The sequence below is a fragment of the Chelonoidis abingdonii genome, chromosome 2 (genome assembly GCF_003597395.2).
Source record: "Chelonoidis abingdonii isolate Lonesome George chromosome 2, CheloAbing_2.0, whole genome shotgun sequence".
NCBI classification, from domain to species: Eukaryota; Metazoa; Chordata; order Testudines; family Testudinidae; genus Chelonoidis; species Chelonoidis abingdonii.
The window spans coordinates 220,787,218-220,802,690 of NC_133770.1; positions in this window are offsets into that span (position 1 = coordinate 220,787,218).

Sequence of the window (15,473 nt, forward strand, 5' to 3'; positions counted from 1 at the left end):
GAGTTTCCAGTATCTTTTCTCTGATCTTCCCCAAACTATAAATTCTTCATGGTTTTTAAAATCAAAATATATTATTTCCCCCCTTGCTGATTCCAGTATTTTAAAACAATTGAATCACTCGAATGACTGACTTCCACCACTATGCCTCATTAGATAATTGAGTTAAATTGATTCAGAATAAAGTGAAACACTTTATTTCACAATTATTCATTTGGATCAACATTTGCCTTTTTTCTTTCTCTTCATCTCAGGTTTTCTCTGTCTAATGTTCACAAAGTTCTTTCATTGTTCTCAGCAAGGTAGGCAATGAAGACAAGTATGGATCAGCTGTAGCTTTACAGAACACAGTGTCAAAACTTCCTTGTGCAAAATTCCTTCTCCTATATAATACAATTAAAGCTGTTACAACATGCCAATTATTTTTCATGGGAAATGTTTTAAAAATGTCTTTTTATAAAACTTTTCACACAAAAATTCAGCAGTTTTTCAATGAACTGAAAAACAACAATAACCAAACAAGAAACAAACTGAAAAAAGTTAGTTTTTGAAAAACTGTTCTTGATATAAGAAAGTGGATTTTGGTAACAACTCTTGGATTTTGAAAATCAAAATCCCACTTTTCTTTTTTTTAATACAGAAAATGTTCTAGTCTTTACTTTCCAGCTTCTCATCAAAGAATTAGAAAATATCAAACAGCAAATTTCTTTACTAATAAGTTGAGATATATTCATTCAATATCTGTGATTGCAATAACATTTTCTTTGACTCAATTTTATTATGAAGCAGTAAAATAAAATAAAATTGGCTTGAATTATGATAAAAAGAAAATCTTTCCCTCTCCTTTAGCCTGCAGTATTTCCTCAGCATCAGAACATTTTAAAGCACATAAAGCTTCTGCCCAACCAGCTAACTATTCTAATGACTTTCCCTGGAGAATGGATATTGGTTCATTCAATTGTTGCTGTTGGGAAATTGCTGTTTATAATTTATTTTAAATATGAATATTTATTTCATGACTAATGCAAATTTCAAAAGACAAAAAAAACCTCAAACTCAGATGCTTTAGCATCCTGTTTCTTTAAAATACTTCCTGAGCTCCTGTTCTGTGGATGAGTACTATTGAATATAAATGATTTGCTGTCAAAAAGACAACACCCTTTCTGTAGGGCAGAAGGAATTTTAAAGGGCCAGCACTGTATATGTTTCATTAAAGATTACAGACAAAAAGCAATTTTAATCAGTTGTGCACCTTGCACATTGTGATCTTGCACCCTCAAAATTTTGATCATTTTACAAAATTTGGGAAGGCTGGGAAATAGTTTGCATTGAAGCACTTAACGAATCCTAAAAGGAACTTTTGCCTGATATTTGTCCATGCATATATTTTAACCCGAAGTACAAGGAGTCAGAGCTTCATTCTGCTCTGAATTACATCTGTGTAAATCAGCACTTACTCCACTGACGTCACAGTAATATAAAACTGGTTAAAGGGATTTCAGAATCAGGCCCAGGGTGCATTTCTTGTGTTTTGTTTCCACCTCTGCCATTAGATGGCTTTTATAATATTTGCCTTTATGTGGACACTTTACAAATAAAGGTCAAAATCACGCTAGGCTTACTCCATTTTTAATCACTCTTTACACAGACAAAGTCTCTTTGACTTTAGTGAGACGTTCCCTTGAGTATGGACTTCAGGATCTGGCCGGGATTTAAGTCTTACAACACACCTACAACACTGGTGGTCAATAATATCATTACCTCGAAAGCTGACTTTGTGTGTATACTTTGATAGTCTGAGAGTTCCATGTGTATATTTGAGGAATCTTCTTTCCCATACACCATTACAGATCAACAAAGGGAAGGCCAGCTTTCCTTCAAGCAGGCCAGCAATGGGAGAGGTACTTTCTGGGTTGGCCTATGGCTGGGAGTATGACAACCTAGACAGAAAGAGAGAAGCAGCTAAGGACCCACACTGCAATCCTGTTTCCTAAAATGGCTGAGCACACTGTACCCTACCCTGCAGCCAAATGATCTCTTGGCCCCCGAAGTCTGTGCTGCTGCTAAGGTGTAGAGGTAACAGTAAGTATGAGGTAGGTGGAAAGCAAGAGGAGGAAAATATTGCTGCTGCAGGTGAGCAGATGATAGCCCACATGGCAATTTCTTGCTTTTTTGAGGCCACCCTTGCTCATCATTCTGGTAGTCTAGGTGTGGGCCATAGCTAAGTGGCAGCCTGGCTTACAGCAGGGGTAGCACGTCCTTCAAGAGTACCAAGAAATTTTAGTTAGTCAGTAAGAGACAGCTACAGCCCACCACTGTACATCATAGGAGTCATTGTTGGCCCCTTATCTTGAATATTATGACCTGCAATTGGTAACGCTTGTAGATGGAATGAATGCCTGTGGGGTGGAGGGTCACTTCCTGTGGCCTCACTGTTAGGACAGTTTCTGCCACTGCAAGAGTCTCTCGTGCTTCCTGTAGCAACTTCTCCTCTCCCACCTAGGAGGCAAGTAATATATACACGTATATATGTACCTTTGGACATTGGTAAAATAATCTGGAAGCTCAAGCATTGCTCCTTCTTGACCGTTACTGGCTGGTACTTCTCATCTTACAGATCCACTGGACTGACATGGTATTATCCTAGTGTATATCAGGTATTTCTTTTCCAAGTGAATCCTCTTCTCTTGATTCTGACACAGTTACCTCATCATTATCAGAATCAGATTCTGTGGGGACAACATGCTGCCCATCATCTGACCTCAAAATTGCTCCTGGGTCCATGGTTGTCTGCTTCTTTCTGTTAAATTAGCCATAACTTTCCCTGCAACAGCAATCTGTGGTCTGCTGCAGGCAAAGTTGCTGGGTTGAAAGGTGCTCAGCAAAGACAAAGCTGCTGGAAGCCAGTGCCCTCATGTTTCGCTTTGGCCCATTTTATATTTGTGCCTATTTTGAAGTCACATCTCCCTTTTGCAAATGTCTTGCAACCACTGCTATTATTGTTGCTGCTACTGTCCTCCTCCATTGTGTGCACATGCTTCATTTGAACAGAACAGACTTCGCAGGGCAGTTTCCCTTAGGACATGATACACTGAATGTAATGCAAGCAGGAGAAATATGAAATACGAAACCAATGGTGACAAAATAAATTCCTGTCCGATCGAAGTTAGAGGGGCAGTTGCCCTTAGGACAAGGATACACACTTGCAAAATGGTGTACTTTAACAACGTGATGTAAAATAAAAATAAAAAAATTGTGTCGCAAATAACTGTCAAAGCCAGTGAAACCCAGTCTGTAGTTTGATCATGGGGAAAAAAAGAGACTCTGGTCAGATCCCTATTTAATCAGGATGAATTAAAGCATAATAAATCATGATAATTAAAAATTCACAGCACACAGAGAGTATTTTACATTTTTGAAGTGCTCTGCAAGCATTAACTGTTTAAATTTGGAAGAATAGCAAACCTTATATCACAATGACTGAGGTCTGATGGATGGCCCAGCAGAAAGGAGTCCACAAGAAGGTGGCTGTGTTCAGGGCAAGGGCACAGTCATACATCTGGATAGTGTATTTTGTTTATGAGCTGATAAATAATAGTAAATTGTGTAGCAAATACGTTTCAAAAGTTGAGGCAATATGGCCTTTATTTATATTACTCTGAGGTAGGCCTCACATAGGCGAGGACAGAATGCCTGTAATAATGACTCAGGAAGGAACACATACAGAGAGTATACCAAGTAAATGTGAAGAAATGGTATGTGAGCAGGTCACCACCACTCTGAAACACAGTCCACACATGTAGTGTAGCCTCAAAACTCACCCACTCCCTGGGGATGATTTTATTAACAAATAGATGAACAGTAAAACAAATCCATTCCTACAATATTTCCTCAAGTCCTAGCTCAATGTTGTGGGGTCCACACTTTAGGTCCTCTCTGCCTCAGACCCACCATTCCTCTGCCAGGGCAGCCAGCTCTGACATCTGCTGCCATCCATTTTATTCCTCCCAGCTGCAGGGAGGAACTTGGTGTTGATGACAGGTGTAGTGAGGTGCAGGCAGCTTCCACCCCATCTCCAGGTCAGTCCATTAACTCCTTCCTGGCCTGTTCCAGTGTGGGAGCTTAAGACAGGATATAAATGCCTCTGGCATTCATCAAAATATAGAGGGGACAGAAAATGGTTTCCTAATGGTTGCTTTGAAGAATACAATTCATATGTAATGGCTGTTTTATGTTCATCTGACTCAGACCAGATAATCAGGAGGTGTGGGGGGAGGGGAAGGAAGAGTGAGGTGGGGGAGAGACTTTTTTCCAGCAATAAATCTGTGAACTGAATCAAAAGCAGGTAGTTAAAAGCTTGTACAGCTCTAATCTTTACAAAGTGGCTTTTACTCCATTCAGAACACAGCTGCCAAAAAAAGATTTAATCTGAATTAATATAGAAAAGTGTTCATTTCAATGTTTTCTGTCTGCTGAAAACTGTACCAGGAAAAATGACTGTATTATATCAAAATGGCATTTGCTCAAGAAAGCCTCATGTCTTTAAAAAAAGAGGAAAAACACTGCCAATATTATTTGAACCTAAATATATTTTTGAACAGGTATGAAATATATTTCTAGTCCCTTGAGTCTGATCACAGCAGAATCTTACTGGATACTCCAGATAGATTAATTTCTCCATAAATATCCCAGCATTTGTATGAACTGTGAAAATATTCAGACATTGAAACCTCTCTCTCTCTCTCTCTCTCTCTCTCATACACATACATACTGATTGGAGTTAAAATTAATAAACTTTCTCATTTCCATCAGTCTCACTAACAAAATCACTGAGGTAAATCAATTATTGGGCCCACTCCTGCAATCTTTACTCCTGAGATTAGTCCTGTGAAAATCAACAAGATAATTTGCATAAAAAGTCTTGTGTTGAGTAAAGGCTGCAGACTGGATCCCATTGTCTCTTCCTAAAACCCCTTATGTAAAATTGCAAATGTCTAGGTCTGCAGTCTAAATGTTAAAACATGCAAAATTGCATTCCATAGTCATGTGCTGTGTATGGACTAAAATGCATTCTTGTCCCTGAAATTTAAGAAATGAGGTATGGATAAACCTGGGTTTTTGCTGCAGATCATGGCCTGAATTCACCTGTAAACTGTACACTCATGTGGAGGTAAGAACAGGGTCTGGAGTACCCACCATGGCAACCAGAATCTGGCTGGGAAGCAGGTAGGAACCTCCAGCTCTAGATGCAGAGTGCCCACCACACTCTCCCTCTTATTCTTGACACCCAAACCTCCCCCCTCCAAGCAAAATTCCATCACCTCTGTTTCTGAACCTATGGTTGTCCCCAGTGTGAGGTGGTAACATATGGCCAAACATGTGCTAAGCAGACACAAATCTGTCTTACTCCAAGGTGTAAAATGGCTGATTTTATAAGTCAATACTTGGCAGCTGGTCACTTAAGGGAGGCATTACCAGGCACCATTTATGGCATAAACATGTCACTAGCAATCCAACTCATCCCTTTGAAAAGTCATCATGGGTGCATTTGCTAGGCCAACTCTTCCCACCACAGCCCTGTTGACAGGAACAAATGCAATTAGTTTGTCCCCCATTTGACTCTCTTTTGAAAACAAGTCAGATGGTGAAAACATCATTTGTGCCTGTTATTACAGATGTAAAAACCCATTTGGTGCTGGATATCCTTTGAAAATGTAGCCCTAGTGGTTTATTAACCCACATTAAAATCCTTCTAGGCTTACATATCTAAGTATAGGCATCTTAATTCTCCAAATCAATATACAAGGGGAAAAAAGTCAGCTGGTGTTTGACAACAAGATAATACAAGTTGTATGATTTCTTCCAGCCTGCTCAATTATTACAAAGGCTGGGGATTGTTTAACACACTTAAGAGTTGTTAATTTTCATAGCAGTAGCTTGCAGACAACCTAAATTAAAACAGACTGCTGCTGTGCTGTTACTTTGGATAATCTCTCAGATAGGTGCTCTGCATTTCCAGACAAGTTCGTTGAACACAAATCAATAAAACCAGAGAACTTACATGGAAAATTATTGCCAAATAGATGTAACAATTTATTAAGTCATGCCATGCTAATGCTGTATTCTTTTCCTAATGGCACATGACCTTGTGTTATGTTATATATTGTATAGCAAATATTATGCTATATGTAGCATGTGACATCATGACATGCTGCACTGTGGGAGTTTACAGCAATATGACATCAAAAGTATGATTCGGTGCTTTTTTTTTTTTTTACTGTGCAAGGTTTATAATGAAGCATATTTAATTTTCAATTTGGTGAGTGCTATTCCCATCATCAGCTCAAACAAAATTAGGGTACAGAAGACAGGCATATTGTAAAATAGCCATACAAGACTACTGTTTGCATCACATCTGACCTCTTACCTGATTTAGACCTGCTCAATATGGTGCCTCTGTGCATTTGCCGTCGGGGAGACTGCAATTAACTGCTCCTCCCTTTCCTGATCTGCTGATAATCGTGATTATCATTAGCTGAACATCAAAGGGGATAGCCTATTAATTGTTAGTAATTTGTGCATGTGTGTGTGTGTGTGTGTGTGTGTGGGAGGAGGAGCTGTTGTAATGTTTTCCTTTAATATTAGAGTCCAGCAGGGTCCATTTATTGTAAAATAAGTTTAACATGATCTTCACAGATCAGTAAGATACAGTAAAAGTGTGCGGAAATGGAAGCTGTTAGATTTCTAGATGAAATGACTGCTGTTGGCATTTGCAAGAAATGTTTGGTGTGTGGCGGAGAGGAGGGGTGTCACAGAGAAAAGAATGAGTAAGAGAGGACATGAATAAAAGAAAACGGCTGTGCTTGACATATTTTTGGAGTACATATGTTGCACAGATATAAATTAAAGAAGTATTTTAAAAAATGATAGAGCCCATAGCTGATGATGAAAGCATCTCTGAGTTTTGCTGTTGGGAGAGTCTACAAACATACTGTACAGAGAATATCTGTATCAGACAACTGCTGATACATTTTCACTGGAATTCTTATATTTTGCTTTCTCATTCTGACAAGAGTACCACAAACAAACTATAGCTTAAACATACATTTGTATAGGAAACTAGGTCCTGAGAAAGGTTTTCTTGCTGTTATTAACCTTGCTGTCTTTACCATATACACACAAATACAAATGTGGAGGGGAGCACAGGAAATATTTGCTAATTCAAAAACAAATGGCTATTCAATAATTGACTGAACACGTGAACTAGTCTGGAACAGTTTCAAAATATCTGAAGTAGAGGTAGATCTGAACTGATTTTCAAATCCAGACCTGCCCAAATTTGTGGGGAGGGTGTTGGTAATAGCTGAATTCAAACTCCTAGATCTGAACTTGTCATTATGGTTTTTAGTTTATATTGGATATGAAATGGAAGAAGCCTGCTTTTCTGGATCCAGTTCAGATTTGGACCAAGATGGAAACCATAAGAGAACAAATGTTCTCATGATTATTATTATTTTTTTTTGTCATTTTAGAAGAATGGCTTGTGAAGGTTTGATGCCATTGAATCCACACACAAACTTTAGTGAGGCCAGATCTACACTACAAACTTACATTAGTATAACTATGTCACTCAGGGGTTTGAATAATCCCCAGTGTAGACAGAGGCTATGTCAAAGGGAAAGCTTCTCCTGTCAACATAGCTATAGCCTCTTGTGGAGATGGATTAACTATGCTTCACTAAAGTGCTGCAGCATTTTAAGTGTGGATCTGCCCTGAGTTTGCCACCAAACTGAATTCTGAAACTTCTTCTAGTTCTAGATCCATAGCCTTTAGGTCCAACTGTTTTTGAAGACTTACAGAGTAAAAAAAAAAAATGTAAAAAGCACCTAAGTGAATTAGGAGGCTATGGACTTGTGTAGACAGACACTGTTTGTGGAAAATTGGCAAAATCTACCCTGCATAAGCCTGCTGCACACTAAACATCTTTGTGGACCCTGCTGCACTGAAAGTCCCCTGGTGCACTTTAATCTGCTCTTGTTTCAAAGCAGGATAGATCACAGTAGACTAAGGAATTTTTAGTGCATGGCAGCAGAGTTCACAGCAAGCTAGTGTGTGGTACCTTTATATACCAGGTTTCTGTGAACTAAGAGTTCATCTAGATCGGGGTAGTCAATTATCTTTTGTCAAGGTCCAAATTTGTTGGTCAAGGTACAGTCAAGGCCCATACTCCAGATAGATATTTTTCTCATTGCAATAACAATAATAATGCTGGGTAAATAAAAAGATTTTGGGGTCCATTCAAAAGTGTCTGGTGGTCTAGATTTGGCCAGCATTCCACCTATTGACTACCCTGATCTAGATAAACCTTAAGTCCTATTGAAAGTCAATGACTTTTAGGCAATTAATTTCAATGGGACTTTGGCACCAAAGTGATTTAAGTACTTTTGAAAACATGACTGAGTCTCTTTAGTCAGTTACTCACTTTTGAAAATGTTTCCCATGGTCACTATTCAAATTTTGTCAAGTAGATGGGAAATTTTAACTATTTGATCTAGCTGGTAACCACTGCCGCTATGCTTTCAACTGGCAACTCAGAGATACTGCTTTCCAAAAGTAGCATTTCCAGGAATAACATAAAAACGTGCTAGGTGGCTAGTTCTCGATGCAGAGGTTGGATATCTGAAAGGCAAGTGCAGCAATCAAATGTCATTATTTGATTACTTCATTGGCCCTCAGAGATCCAATCCACCCTCTTATACATCTGCCTTCTATTTTATAAAATCAATTTAAGATCAATGGATAGCAAAATGGGAAGGTCATTTAAAAATCCCCAAAGACAACGAACCCTCATTTTTTTAAATTGTACTTGTCATAAACAGATAGTTAAGGGTTAATGTCTCCTTTACCTGTAAAGGGTTACAAACAGTGAAGCTGGAACACCTGACCAGAGGACCAATCAGGAGACAAGATACTTTCAAATCTCGATGGAGGGAAGTCTTTGTTTTGTGTGTTGTCTTTGTCTGTTGTTCTCTCTGGGATCTAAGAGTGACCGGACGTACCTACAGGCTCTCTATTTTCTGTTCAAGTAGTAAGTACAAGTAGAAAGGCAGTTTAGTCTTTTTGATTGTTTTTCTTTATTTGCAAATGTGTATTTGGCTGGAAAAATTGTATCTCTGTTGAGATTTGTATGTATGCTGGGGGTGGGGGGAAGGATTCTCTCTAGTTTCTATAAGCTGAAAGACCCTGTAACATTTACCATCTTGATTACAGAGACAACTTTTATATTTTTCTTTCTTTTATTAAAAGCTTTTCTTTTTTAGAATCTAATTGATTTTTTGGTTATCTTGTGTAAGACCCCAGGGGAGGGAGTCTGCACTCACCAGGGAATTGGTGGGAGAAAGAAGAGAAGGGGGGAGGAAAAACATGCTCTCTATGTTAATCAATGTCTCTCTCTCAGGGAGAGAGGAAGGGGAGGGGGGAAAGGTGAATTTCCTCTTTGTTTTAGATTCACGGAGCTTGAATCTGTATTGCCTCTTGGTGAGGGGAAAAGAGGAGGGGGAAAGGTGGAATTCCTCTCTGTTTTAAGATTCAAGGAGTTTAAATCACAGTGATCTTCCAGGGGAGGGGAAGCCTGGGGTAAACAACGGTGGGGGAAAGGGTTTACATTCCTTATGTTAAGATCCAGGGGATCTGAGTCTTGGGGGTCCCCTGGGAAGGTTTTGGGGGGACCAGAGTGTACCAGGCACTGAAAGTTCTGGTTGGCGGCAGCCTATCAGATCTAAGCTGGTATTTAAGCTTAGAGGAATTCATGCTGGTACCCCATCTTTGGACGCTAAGGTTCAGAGTGTGGACTTATACCATGACAGTACTGCATTTCAGGAATGGGATTTAAATGTTTCACAGAATAAGTTTGCAAATGTTATGTTGAAGAAATGGTGTCAGTGGTAATAAAAGAGCAGAAAACATGGGAACAAAAATGTGACTTCTCACATTTAAAGAGCTGACAATAAAGTCAGATGCTAGGGGAACAAGAATAGCACTCCATTGGCACTGTCAGCTCAAGTTAGATGGTAACACAGTCACCTGACCAAACAGAAACATATGGCCCTTGGTAATAGTAGTCTTCACAATTACACTTGCAAGCAACATTATGTTTTGTAAATATTGTTGTGATGTTGATTTCTCTGTAGAGTACTTGTGTTTGTTTAAATGGTACTAGCCTTTAAAAATAATGTGTTCTCTGCGTCTTGCTGTTCTAAGAATCATTCCTCTGATAGACCACCCTCTATCCATGAGCTGGTAGGCTTTTATAACAATCTTTTAGCCTCTGCAATTTACTTGATTAGTGGTTCATTCATATCCTCTTCCTCAGCTTTATTCTCACAGGTCACACCCAGTTTTATAGAGCTTTAGGCGCAGAAATCTTGATTGCTAATTGATCCTAAACATTCTTTTGAAATGCTTATGTGCTGGCTATGTGGGAGGTAAAGAACAAATCCTTTGGCTCTACCCCAGCATCCATAACATCTCAGTCTGCATATATTTTTGAATATCATTAATCCTGGATATCTCTACTGAATGAGTGATTTGAGTTCCTCCTAATTGTGAGGAAATTGTTGGCTATGCTGTGGAGAAAATTGATTGGAATCAGCCTGCACTGTCTTCATTCAGGAAGGCAGAACAGTGTCTTTTGAGGGCAAATACTGCATTGTCTCTACTTGAATTTCAGATAATGGTGCATTCTGTCTGAGGAACTGTGGGTGTTGGAAGAACTTGTGCTACAACCTGTGGCATGTATCCATATTCATCCTGATGAAAGCTAGTGGGGAAATACTGGGATAAGAACTAATCAGGATTGTCAAGGCCTCCGTTAAGGAGGGGAAGCTGCCAGCACCTCGGAAAGAACCATGTAGTGTTCTATGCTCCAGAAATCGTCACCTGATATTGACAATATTGCTAACTGTCAGCCTATACCTAATCTTCCTTTTATAGTTAAGATTATCGAAAAAGTTGTGAAGAACTCTCATAATATCTAGATGCCTCTGATTTTCTTGACCCTTGTAAATCTGAGTACCTGCCTAGGTGTGGTAACGGTGACTGTGATAACTGCATTAGTTGATAGTTTCTTCCTACTGGTGGATGGAAATAAGTATTCTTACTGTTATTATTAGATTGCCTGTCCAAATTATTAGATTTGATAACAAAGTGTTGCTAATGCTCTTGCAGATCTTACATAAGAACGGCCGTACCGGGTCAGACCAAAGGTCCATCTAGCCCAGTATCTGTCTACTGACAGTGGCCAATGCCAGGAGCCCCAGAGGGAGTGAAGCTAACAGGAATGATCAAGTGATCTCTCTCCTGCCATCCATCTCCATCCTCTGATGAACAGAGGCTAGGGACACCATTCTTTACCCTTCCTGGCTAATAGCCATTTATGGACTTAGCCACCATGAATTACCTTTTAATATTGTTTATAGTCCCGCCTTCACAATCTTCTCAGGTAAGGAGTCACAAGTTGACTGTTGCGTGTGTGAAAGAAGACTTCTTTTATTTGTTTTAAACCTGCTACTATTAATTTCATTTGGTACCCTAGTTCTTGTAATTATGGGAATTAAGTAAAAATCTTTTCTTATCCTTTCTTCATCATAATGATTTTATATACTCTATCATATTCCCCTCTTAGTCTCCTTTTTCCCAGCTGAAGCTGCTAGCCCTCTTTAATCCTTCCTCATACGGACCTCTCCAAACCCTAATCATTTAGTTGCCCTTTCTGAACCTTTCTAGTGCTAGATATCTTTTTTGAGCTGAGGAGACCACATCTTTACACAGTATTTGAGATGTGGTTTTTGGTAACCATGGTTTATCAGGCATAAATTATTCTTCAGTCTTTATTCTCTTATCCCTTTTTAATGATTCCTAACATCCTGTTTGCTTTTTGACTGCTTAACTTGTGGACATCTTCAGAGAACTATCCACGAGACGCAGACTTTTTTCCTGACTCATTGTAGCTAAATATAGCCCCATCATTGTAGTTATAGTTGGGTTATTTTTTCCAATGTGCATCACTTTACATTTATCCACATTTAATTTCATTTGCACTTTTGTTGCCAAATCACTTAGTTTTGTGAGATCTTTTTTGAGTTCTTCACATCTGCTTGGTCTTACTATCTTGAGTAGTTTAGTTTTCTTGCAAACTTGCTACCTCATGTTACCCTTTTCTCCAGTATTATTTTTTGAATTAAATTGAATGGTTGGGTCTAGTATGACCTGGGAACACCTAGTTACCCTCTTCCATCTGACGAATTTGCCATTATTCCTCCCTTTTTCCCATTGTCTTGTAGCAGTTCTCAATCATGAAGAGACTTCCCTTTATTCATGACGCTTATTTACTAAGAGCGCTTTGGTGAGGGACCTTGTCAAAGGCTTTCTGGAATCTAAGTACACTATGTCCACTGGATATCCTTGATCACTGCTTTTTGACCCCTTCAAGCTCGTAATAGAGATTTGTTTTAGACATGATTTCACCTTTTACAGAGAACCATGTTGACGTTGTCAACATTTTTATGTTTATTCTATGTGTCTGACAATTTTATTCCATTAACTATTGGTTCTCGATACTTATTTGTCCGTACTGTTGACTACGTTTGTAATTGCCGTGGATCACCTTAGAAGCCCTTTTAAATATTGGTGTTACATGTAGCTACTTCCAGTCATTGGTTGAAGTGTTTAAGGAAGGTTACAAAACCTTAGTATAATAGTTCGCAACTTCTTTATTTGAATGTTTTTCAGAACTCTTGGGTGAATTTGCCATCTGGTCTGGTGATTGTTAATGTTGAGTTTATCAGTTTATTCCAACCTCCTTCTAGTGAACTTATCCGTGATAGTTCCTCAGATTTGTCACCTACAAAAGCCAGTTCAGGTTTGGGAATCTCCCTATCATCCTCAGCCGTAAAGACTGAAGCAAAGAATCCAGACTGAAGCAAAGAATCCTCTTCTGAGCTGGAGCTGTTCTCAAGTAGCTTCATTCTGATCTCATAGGTTAGATATTAGGAAAAATTTCTAAGGATAGTTAAGTACTAGAAGGTGACTAAGTAAGGCTATGGAATCCTCATCGCTGAAGGTTTTTAAGAACAGATTAGACAAACATGTCAGGGATGATCCATATGTACTTTGTCCTGCCTCAGGGCGATGAACTGGATGAGTTCTCAAGTTCCCTTCCAGCTCTACATTTCTATGATTCTATGGTGTTTCTGAGAGATCCCAAGTAATAGTGGCTGTCTCACACCTTGGGGTGCAATTCACACGATTGAGAGCTTATGTCACTGCCTGCCTTGGAATCCTGGGCGCTTTAAAATGCTCTGCTACTGTAGTTCCCTTGTCTGGATGCTCCCAGCCAGCATATACACATGCACTCATCTGTGCGATAAGCAGCCCTGGTTCAGTAAGTCTCTAAAAGTCTTTCTACTACTAGTCAAGTGGCCCTAGCACACCACCAGTCCTGAATTTCCCCAAAAACATCTGCCCTAAGTGTCCAGTCATCTGCTGGGCCACTGAAAGAACCAATGAGGTTTGTTTGCTTCTTTAAAGAGACAATAACCAGCAGCTTCCCATATTAACTGTAGTTAGCAATTGCTTCAATTCAAACACAGCAGTGGATGGTTTAAATTAAAATTAAACACATTTATTAACAACAGAACATAGGTTACAAGATGCCATGTAAAAGAAGTAAAGGTAGAGATGATTACAAGCAACTAAAAGTGAAAACACAAATATAAAAGTCTAAAACTTTATCTAGCATGACAGTCTTTGTAAGATGGTTTCTCTCAGCAATTACACTTGGTCCAGCATGGCTGACTCTCTCAGTTAGAACTTTCCATGAAAGTACAAGGTGTGGGTTTCTCTTGTCTTCTTAGGTGAAAGATAACTTAGGGGTTCATTGCCCATCTCTTTAGAGTCCACTAAAACTTTGAAAAACATCTCTCTTAAAGTGTATGGAAGCATCATTTGTATTCAAGTCCTGCGCAAACCTGTTTTCTACTTTGTTCAAATACAGACTTTCATAGAATCATAGAAGATTAGGGTTGGAGGAAAACATCCCAGGAGGTCATCTAGTCCTAACCACTGCTCAAAGCAGGACCAACCCCAAATAAATCATCCCAGCCAGGGCTTTGTCAAGCCAGGCCTTAAAAACCTCTAAGAATGGAGATTTCACCACCTCTCTAGGTAACACATTCCAGTGCTTCACCACCCTCCTAGTGAAATAGTCTTTCCTAATATCCAACCTAGACCTCCACTGCAACTTGAGACCATTACTCCTTGTTCTGTCATCTGCCACCACTGAGAACAGCCTAGCTCTATCCTCTTTGGAACCCCCCTTAAGGTAGTTGAAGGCTGCTATCAAATCCCCCCAACCCTCACTCTTCTCTTCTGCAGACTAAACAAGCCCAGTTCCCTCAGCATCTCCTCATACGTCAGGTGCCCCAGATCCCTGATCATGATCATTCTCATTGCCCTCTTCTGGACACTCTCTAATTTGTCCACGTCATTTCTGTAGTGGGGGGCCCAAAACTGGACACAGTACTCCAGATGTGGCCTCACCAGTGCCGAATAGAGGGGAATAATCACTTCTCTTGATCTGCTGGCAAAGCTCCTACTAATGCAGCTCAACATGGCAACAAGGGCACACTGTTGACTCATATCTAGCTCCTTGTCCACTGTAATCCCCAGATCCTTTTCTGCAGAACTGCCGCTTAGCCAGTCGGTCCCCAGCCTGTAGCAGTGCATGGGATTTTTCCATCCTAAGTACAAGACTCTGCACTTGATCTTATTGAACCTCATCAGATTTTTTTTAGGCCAAACCTCCAATTTGTCTAGGTCACTCTGGACCCTATCCCTACCCTCTAGCGTATCTACCTCTCCCCTCAGCTTAGTGTCATCCACAAACTTGCTGAGGGTGCAATCCATCCCATTATCCAGATTGTTAATGAAGATGTTGAACAAAACTGGCCCCAGGACAGACCCCTGGAGCACTCCGCTTGATACTGGTTGCCAGCTAGACAGGAGCCATTGATAACTACCCATTGAGCACGATGACCTAGCCAGTTTTCTATCCACCTTATAATCCATTCATCCAATCATACTTTTTTAACTTGCTGGCAAGAACACTGTGGGAGAAACTTTGCTAAAAGTCAAGATATTTCATGTCAGCTGCTTTCACCATATCCACAGAACCAGTTATCTCATCATAGAAGGCAATCAGGTTGGTCAGGCATGACTTGCTCTTGGTGAATCCATGTTGACTGTTCCTGATCACGTTCCTCTCCTCCAAGTGCTTCAACATGGATTCCTTGAGGACCTGCTCCATGATTTTTCCAGGGACTGAGGTGAGGCTGACCAGTCTGTACTTCCCCAGATTCTTCTCCTTCCCTTTTTTAAAGATGGGCACTATATTTGCCTTTTTCCAATCATCTGGGGCC